Source organism: Oncorhynchus keta, chromosome 12, assembly GCF_023373465.1.
Source record: "Oncorhynchus keta strain PuntledgeMale-10-30-2019 chromosome 12, Oket_V2, whole genome shotgun sequence".
Classification (NCBI taxonomy): domain Eukaryota; kingdom Metazoa; phylum Chordata; class Actinopteri; order Salmoniformes; family Salmonidae; genus Oncorhynchus; species Oncorhynchus keta.
In genome coordinates, this window is record NC_068432.1 from 20,772,120 (window position 1) to 20,782,119 (window position 10,000).

General features: G+C 40.9%; 1 protein-coding gene and 1 long non-coding RNA gene across 7 annotated transcripts in view; one reads left to right on the forward strand and one right to left on the reverse strand.

Annotated features, from left to right (window-relative positions):
• Positions 1-10,000, forward strand: part of LOC127906297 (uncharacterized) — a 287,067-nt gene that overhangs the window by 253,198 nt on the left and 23,869 nt on the right. The window lies entirely within an intron of this gene.
• Positions 1-10,000, reverse strand: part of LOC118391779 (homeobox protein cut-like 1) — a 265,235-nt gene that overhangs the window by 105,149 nt on the left and 150,086 nt on the right. The gene's annotated exons all lie outside the window — the stretch shown is intronic.

Consider the following 10,000-nt stretch of genomic DNA (forward strand, 5'->3'; position numbering starts at 1 on the left):
GCGTTTTTCAGGATAAAAAAGAAACGGAATGGAGCTAAAGCACAGGCAGAATCCTAGAGGAAAACCTGTTGCAGTCTGCTTTCTACCAGACACTGGGAAATGAATTCAGTTATTAGCAGGACAAAAAACTCAACCACAAGCCCAAATATACACTGAGCATATAAAACATTAAGAACATATGCTCTTGTCATGACATACACTGACTTGGTGAATCCAGGTTAACGCAATGATCCCTTATTGATGTCACTTTCTAAATCCACTTCAATCCATGTAGATGAAGGGGAGGAGACAGGGAGGAGAATCGAAGGTGTACACTGGAGATGCTTACCAAGAAGACAGTGAATGTTTTGAGTGGCCGAGTTACAGTTTTGACTTAAATCTACTCGAATATCTATGGCGAGACCTGAAAATGCGTGTCTAGCAATGATCAACTCCCAAATTGACAGAGCTTGAAGAATTTTGAAAAGAATAAATGGTCAAATATCGCACAATCCAGGTGTGGTAAAGACTCACAGCTATAATTGCTGCTTGGGTTGCAAACAGTCAGAAACTTTCCATGGGAAATTATGCCTGTGAATTTTGCTTAAATTCATCAAAAAAGTTAAGCTGATAACAGTGCATTCTTCCATCACATGTACAGCTGATTCTCAATATCTTGCACACCAATGAGATGCTATTGAGCCCACACTACTACACTGTCTGAGCCAAGGACTACATGCTTTCTGGTAAGTTTTGATTACAATACTGGGGTTAATATATTTTATATTAACTAGTAAATAGTAGCCTACAGCAAAGTGTGTTTAAATAATTTCTAACTTGTTAACAATTTCTGCTAGTTAGTTTTTGATACCATGTGTTTTAGCTTGTTTGAGCCTGCTAACTGAGTGTTAATTCACCTGTTTCCATACATGTTTCAATTTAAAACATTTGTCTAACAAAGGAGTTGTTTAATCTAACTGCTTAACTATTCATCTGTACATGGGATTGTATTTGTTGTTTATTTTACTAATTTTCTTCTAATCTTTACAGGAAAATGCCACAGGCACTATCTGACGTGTGGAGACATTTCACTGCAGCTATTGTAGGAAAAGCTGTGTACATTTGCAAATACTGTGCCAAATCATATGTCAAGAATGCAACAAAGATGCAGAATCATCTGGCCAAGTGCATAAAGTTCCCTCAGCGCTCACAATAAGCAACTCCGAATAGAAGTAGATGGACTTTTGTCAGTGGTGATTATGATTAACCTTATCGAAAGCAACAGCTCATGGTCCTCCTGGAATCAGAAGTTTTTTTGACTCAACGGAGGAACGTAGTCAGAGAAATGCTGATGAATGTCTTGCTCGAGCTGTGTATGCAACTGGTTCACCTCGGATGCTCACAGGCAATGTGTGTTGGAAAAGATTTCTGAATGTTCCTCACCCAGCATACACCCTTCCAACCAAACATGCTTTATCTACTAATTTGCTGGATGCAGAGTTCAAGTGCAGGTCAAGCAAATCATAGAGAAAGCAGACTATATTGCAATCATCTCTGATGGGTGGTCAAATGTTCGTGGGCAAGGAATAATTAAATACATCTCTACCCCTCAACCAGAATTCTACAGGTGCACAGACACAAGGGACAACAGACACACCGGTCTCTACATTGCAGATGAGCTGAAGGCAGTCATTAATGACCTTGGACCACAGAAGGTATTTGCACTGGTGACAGACAATGCTGCGAACATGAAGGCTGCTTGGTCTAAAGTGGTGGAGTCCTACCCTCACATCACACCCATTGGCTGTGCTGCTCATGTATTGAATCTGTTCCTAAAGGACATCATGGCACAGAAAACAATGGACATACTCTACAAGAGAGCCAAGGAAATGATTAGGTATGTGAAGGGTCATCAAGTTATAGCAGCAATCTACCTCACCAAGCAAAGTGAGAAGAATAAGAGCACCACATTGAAGCTGCCCAGCAACACCCGTTAGGGTGGTGTTGTCATCATGTTTGACAGTCTCCTGGAGGGGGAGGAGTCTCTCCAATAAATGGCCATATCACAGTCTGCCGATATGGACAGCCCCATCAAGAGGATCCTCCTGGATGATGTATTTTGGGAGAGAGTGGTAAGCAGCCTGAAACTCCTGAAACCTATAGCAGTAACCATTGCACAGATTGAGGGAGACAATGTACAATGTAACAGATGTAAGAGAAGAAATCCGTCCTGCCCACTTCACTGTTGCTCCAAGCAGAGGAAACTGCAGTTCTGAAGTACATCAAAAAGCGTGAAGACTTCTGCCTGAAACCCATACACGCTGCAGCATGCATGTTTGACCCCAAGTATGCTGTTAAGAGCATCCTGTCTGGTGCAGAGATCAACAAGGCCTATGGTGTCATCACTACCGTGTCTCGCCACCTTGGCCTGGATGAGGGCAAGGTTATTGGCAGACTGGCAAAGTACACTTCCAAGCAAGGACTTTGGAATGGAGATGCAATATGGCAGTCGTGCCAACATATCTCATCAGTCACCTGGTGGAAGGGACTTTGTGAATCTGAGGCTCTTTCCCGTTGCCTCCATCATCCTCCAAATCCCACCAACATCAGCCACCTCAGAGCATAACTGGTCCTTGTTTGGGAACACGCATGCAACAGGCTGACCAATACAAGGGTTGAAAAATTGGTGGCCATCCGGGCAAATTTGATGCTTTTTGAGCCTGACAACGAGCCATCCTCAACAAGGTTGGAAAGTGACAGTGAAGATGAGGCCTCAGTCTGATGTTCAAGAGGTGGACATTGTGGAGGTCCAGGGAAAAAACATGGACGCCTGAGAGGAAGACAATCAAAGCTTTAGTTTCTAGACTTTCAATTTACAGATATATGTTGAAAACATTTTTGAGAGATGTGATGGATCACTAGGGATCATTCAATATTCCCTTTCTTTTGTTGTTCAGTGAAATCATCCCATGTGAAGAGTCAACTCATTTAATTAAAGTTCAATTAATAACTAAATTGTTTTATTTATTTCTATTGGAAGGACTTAATAATTTGCAATTATGTCTACTTATGATAAGGTAAAAGGTTTATGTTTTGGTCTCCATATGATATGGTAAATATATCCAATGCAAAAAACATGTATATTGAAATGGTATTAATATTACATTTGCATATATTTCCATTAATTCCCATATATTCCCATTAATTCCCACGGAAAGTTTCCACCTCTGAATATTCCCCAAAATGTGCAACCCTAATTGCTGCTAAAGTGCTTCTACAAAACACTGACTCGGGAGTGTGAATACCTATGTAAATGAAATATTCTGTATTTCATTGTCAATAGATTTGCAAACATTTCTAAAAACATGTTTTCACTGTCATTATGGGTTATTGTGTGTAGATGGGTGAGAATATGTTTTATTTAATCTATTTTGAATTCAGACTAACACAACAAGCTGTGGAATAAGTCAAGGGGTATGAATGCTTTCGGAATGCACTGTTTGTAGTTTTGGGTTGTCCCCGACTAAAATAAATCTTGGTCGACCGAGAGTCGCCTTGTTCAAAGTTTTTAAGCATATATATATATATATAGACACACACACCCTATGTGTTTGAATAAAATCAACTAAATATGCACTGAGCTTGTCTGATGCTTTAAGCACACAGTTTGATTAAATAATTAAACACAAATTACTCAAGAAAGAGCCTGATGGTCACACTGTTAAAAAAAAATACAGCGAGTGGCTGTGGGACTGGCACACATTGTCTCGCTCTCCTCCATACTGCAGCGAAAAGGCAGCACAGCAAGTGTTTATTGCACTGTCCGTGCTGAAGCTGCAACAACATTTCAGCCATTTAGTTTCTTATTTGTTTCGGACTGAAAGGGTATGTTACTGAAATCCCAAATTATTTTAGTAAAAACATTCTCTCAACCCTTGCTCTTTTTATGTGAAACATGTAAGCATCACTTGCATGTGACCAAAAGGACCTGACCTGTCAATCACATGAATAAATTGGTTATAACAAACTCCGAACAGAGTAACCGCAAAATGGATGCAGAGGACGTGGAAAAGAAACTCGAAACAGGTGAATGTTTGCTGGTTGCTCAGGAGGGAAAGGGGAAGTCAGATCTGTGGAAGACAGTTGACTTAGTTGTAGAAACTACTGGAGATCAAGAAAATTGAGGGTATCGGAACAAGCTTTGCGTGAGTATTATGTGTACCAAACAGTTGCTGTTAGATTACATTATTATATTTTTTTCTGACCATTTGGAACCATGTAAGTAACTCTAAATAAATAAATGTATCAGAGATTATGTTCTAATGAAAACAAAATCAATTTAAAGCCTTTATTACAGCAGACTAAAAACAGTTGCATGCGTTCATGATTTGCAGTTTATTTATTGTTTGGGCTATTTATTGAAAGCAGCCTTTGTTATTTAATTTGAAAACTAAAATTCTTGTTTGCATTTCAAAGCATGAATGTATCATATGCTGTGTGATGGCATAAAGGAATTAATGAGTGATTGATTGATTGATATAGTAGCCTATATATTGAAATTAAGCCTAAGTAAGTTATCCTATCAAGACGAAACAGGACGCGCTCTTAGGCCTACAGCTCGATGGTGGTTATATACAAGGATACTATATAAAGCCTACTAATGACAATGACATTACTTAATATTATGGTGATCATAATAACTGTAATAAGACCAATAAGAAGGAGATCAAGAGAAAGGAGGATATATGAGAGAGAGCTGCATGTATATTATGTGTGACAAACAGGTGCGGTCAGATTACAGTATAATTTTTCTGCCTGTTCGGAACAGTGTAAACAACACCAAATAAATAAGTAATAGCAGTCTTTTCGAACGGCAAAAAATAGTAAAGCCTTTATTACAGCATAGCAAAGATTAAAAACAGCCAAATCGGTGAAATTGCTTTATCAGACAATTTGCCGTGGCATGAGGCTTGGTGCTTATGGAATCAGTAGGCTTTTAAACAAACACTCAAACAGGCAACAGAAACAAGATCTCTCGTATTTATGTAGATCTATATGGATGATTTATAAAGCCAGGCACATTTAACAGTTAGGCTATTGATTTTACAGTAGACCTAATTAAGTTGGGGTTTCTTCTCTCCTCAATTTTCTTAAGACAATTAGGCTAAGGCACGGGCTGTTTTCTCATCAATGCTGCTGCCTCTGCTGCATTGTTCTCAATCCCAATAGGCTGGTTAACGTTGCTATTAAGCACATACAGTAGCAACATAAGGAAAGGCGCCAATTCTAAGGCGCACTGAAGATTATGTTTCAGAACCGTGGACAGTGACTGTATCCAACACGAGAGAAAGCGCATTTGTTATAAAATAATATTTGATTTATTAGTGTTGCACCATTACGTTTTACATAATATAACCATATAAAATGTTAGTACCACATGGCCTCCGCGATGGATAAGTACACTGACACAGGTGCAAATCAGACAGGTGTCTTGTGCACCATGACATAGTTAATTTTAACGTTACGACTGCTCCACTGAAGAAATCTCAGTCGACCAACAGGCTTTCGACTAAACAATTGAACAGTCGACTAAATGTCAGCTCAAATGTAGTTCAACATGAATCGGATTGCATTTATATAGAAATGAATGACTCCTTAACAGCGTCAGCTCCAGATCCATCAGTGCTGTAATACTTCCACCACAGAATTTATGCCAAAGGCATTAATAGCAGTGTCGTTAATGTCATTAACCAGTAACAGCCTGCTTAAAGATATTGAGCTTCCAACGCTATCAGTTCATGATGAAGACTGAGTGCTTCTCTGCTGTGGACTGGGAAGACAGACAGCGCTCTCCTACAACTGGAACGGCACCAAGGCAGCTAACCAATGAGTCATCAAGGGGGTGACGTGATTTGGCGTTGGGCCAAGAAGCGCCACAGCTCTTGCATTCAAGTTCATCAACACTAAAGTAGAGGAGTATAGCGCTGATTCATAGCCATGGCATTGCTTTAGTATGCTGGTGATATGATACAGCATTGCTTTAGTATGCTGGTGATATGATACAGCATTGCTTTAGTATGCTGGTGATATGATACAGCATTGCTTTAGTATGCTGGTGATATGATACAGCATTGCTTTAGTATGCTGGTGATATGATACAGCATTGCTTTAGTATGCTGGTGATATGATACAGCATTGCTTTAGTATGCTGGTGATATGATACAGCATTGCTTTAGTATGCTGGTGATATGATACAGCATTGCTTTAGTATGCTGGTGATATGATACAGCATTGCTTTAGTATGCTGGTGATATGATACAGCATTGCTTTAGTATGCTGGTGATATGATATAGCATTGCTTTAGTATGCTGGTGATATGATACAGCATTGCTTTAGTATGCTGGTGATATGATACAGCATTGCTTTAGTATGCTGGTGATATGATACAGCATTGCTTTAGTATGCTGGTGATATGATACAGCATTGCTTTAGTATGCTGGTGATATGATACAGCATTGCTTTAGTATGCTCGTGATATGATACAGCATTGTTTTAGTATGCTGGTGATATGATACAGCATTGCTTTAGTATGCTGGTGATATGATACAGCATTGTTTTAGTATGCTGGTGATATGATACAGCATTGCTTTAGTATGCTGGTGATATGATACAGCATTGCTTTAGTATGCTGGTGATATGATACAGCATTGCTTTAGTATGCTGGTAATATGATACAGCATTGCTTTAGTATGCTGTATCATACTATGATTTAAATGTTATGAAAACTTATATTTTTAGCTCCAAACCAACACTCTACATCACAAATACCCACTCATACAGCAAAAACATTACAGCTCTCACCAAGGCACTTCATATAGAACATAACATCAACAGTTTGTGTGGCTGTGTGGCTCAACATCAACTCCAGATTACCTCTCAAATACTATACCGTCTAAATGATAAAGGAAAGGAAACACACTTTGGAGACCCGTCACGGGCCAAGTCAAATACTGCATCATATTCCTCCGTTGTCCTTGGAGAGGTAGGGAGAGGTGGTCAAACACAGGTCACAGATTACTCTTCCCTGAACCCTCGCTTGCCCTCAATAACACACACTGGAAAACAGCTGGCAAGAGAGGAGAAAGGGTTTTGTCCAAACCTATTTAATAGCATGGTTGGTTATACAAATAACACAAATAATAATCCACCCCTCTCGCTTTGATGCATTTTTTTTATCAGCTTTCCTTTACATGGAAGCAGCTATATTAGTGGTGAGTCCTCCATGTTCACCATCACACACACACATCCTTTTATATGATCTGTGGCACACACACACACACACACACACACACACACACACACACACACACACACACACACACACACACACACACACACACACACACACACACACACACACACACACACACACACACACACACACACACACACACATACACACATACACACACCTAAAAGCCTCAGCTGCGCTCTATATATTAAACCACCTCATTATCATGCGCTGTCAATCAAATCATTTCCTCAAGTATAGATAGCCATTGTATGACGTTTGGATGTAATAAGAGCGCTACCAATCTTCAGAGGAAAATAACACAGTATAACCTTGATTCAAAAAGATTTCAAAAATACGAATTATTTGTCAAAATGACCCATTGTACTGTTCTTCTGCAAGTAAACATTTTGTTGCACTGTATATAGCATGTGTATCCTGTACATATGACTAATAAACCGTAAAACGTACGTTTTACTCACCATTTAACCTTGGTAAACTTTTTTTATACACTTGCAGACTTCTACCTGTAGGGTATCAGAGTAAGAAAGGTGTCCCATTGGCCTAGCTATGTGAGCTATTGATTGACAGCAGGATCTAACTCCCGCCTACTGTGGGGTTCAGAGGCTTCATGTGTATGGCTGTTGTTGAGGTTGCACCGAGCAGCCCTGAGGCAGCGTGTGTGTGTGTATGTGTGTGTACCTACTCTATCTGCGTGTACTGTATGTAAGTGTTTAGGTCTGTGTGTGTGTGTGTGTGTGTGTGTGTGTGTGTGTGTGTGTGTGTGTGTGTGTGTGTGTGTGTGTGTGTGTGTGTGTGTGTGTGTGTGTGTGTGGAGGTGTCACATGTCTCCTGAGAGCCACGTCCGGGTCTTTGCCTTGCTGCTGACTACGCGTTCCTCCACTGCTCTGGGAGTGTGAGCAGCCAGCCAGTCCTGGCATCGCCGCTAACTGGGTCATCCTTCGGTAGAGGAGGGGATGGGAGGAGGATGAGAAGGGGAGGGAGGGAGGAGGGGCAGCACGAGAGGAGGAGTAAAGAGCTACTGTACATCCCCAAAAAATATACACTGGGTGTACAAAACATTAAGAACACCTGCTCTTTCCATGACAGACTGACCTGGTGAATCCAGGTGAAAGCTATGAGCCATTAAATTTCACTTGTTAAATACGCTTCAATTAGTGTAGATGTAGGAGAGGAGACAAGGCTTAACATTCCTTCTTTAACCTAAGACAAATTGAGACATGGATTGTGTATGGGCAAGACAAAATATTGAAGTGGCATGGGCTGGCCCTTCAAGGTTTCGACAAGGTGTGGAAAGCGTTCCACGGGGATGCTGGCCCATGTCGACACACGGAAAATAGAAAAATAACTGAATGTTAATAATAACAGGAGGAATAATGATCACCATATACCTGGGGTACCAGTTCCAAGACGATGTGCAGGGGTACGAGGTAATTAAGGTAGATGCGTACATATACAGTGCATTCAGAAAGTATTCAGACCCCTTGACTTTTCCCATACAGCCTTATTCGAAAATGGAGTAAATACACAATACCTCAAATGACAAAGCAAAAACTGTTTAGAAATGTTTGCAAAATATATAACAAATTAAAAACTGAAATATCACTTAAGTATTCAGACCCTTTACTTTGGGCAGCAATTACAGCCTTGAGTCTTCTTGGATATGACGCTAAAAGCTTGACACACCTGTATATGGGGAGTGTCTTCCATTCTTCACTACAGATCCTCTCAAGCTCTGTCAGGTTGGATGGGGAGTGTCGCTGCACAGCTATTTTCAGTTCTCTCCAGAGATGTTCTATAGGGTTCAAGTCTGGCCTCTGGATGGGCCACTCAAGGACATCCCAAAGCCACTTCTGTGTGCTTAGTGTCGTTGTCCTGTTGGAAGATGAACCTTCACCCCAGTCTGAAGTCCTGAGCAGGTTTTTGTCAAGGATCTCTCTGTACTTTACTCTGTTCATCTTTCCCTTGATCCTGACTAGTCTCCCAGTCTCTGGCCCTGAAAAACATCACCACAGCATGATGCTGCCACCACCATGCTTCACCGTAGGGATGGTGCCAGGTTTCCTCCAGACGTGACGCTTGGCATTCAGGCCAAAGAGTTCAATCTTGGTTTCATCAGAGCAGAGCATCTTGTTTCTCATGGTCTGAGAGTCCTTTATGTGCCTTTTGGCAAACTCAAAGCGGGCTGTAATGTGCCTTTACTGAGGAGTGGCTTCGGTCTTGCCACTTTACCATAAAGGCCTGATTGGTGGAGTGCTGCAGAGATGGTTGTCCTTCTGGAATGTTCTCCCATCTCCACAGAGGAACTCTGCTCTGTCAGACTGATCATTGAGTTCTTGGTCACCTCCCTGACCAAGTACCTTCACCCCCAATTGTTCAGTTTGGCCGGGACCTTCAATGCTGCAGAAATGTTGTGGTACCCTTCCCCATATCTGTGCCTCGACACAATCCTGTCTCGGAGCTCTACGGACAATTCCTTCGACCTCGTGGCTTGATTTTTGCTCTGACATGCACTGACTATGGGACTTTATATAGACAGGTGTGTGCCTTTCCAAATCATGTCCAATCAATTGAATTTACCATAAGTGGACTCCAAACAAGTTGTAGAAACATCTTAAGGTTGATCAATAAAAACGGGATGTATCTGAGCTCGATTTCGAGTCTCACGGCAAAGGTTCTGAATACTTATGTAAATAAAGTAAATAAACC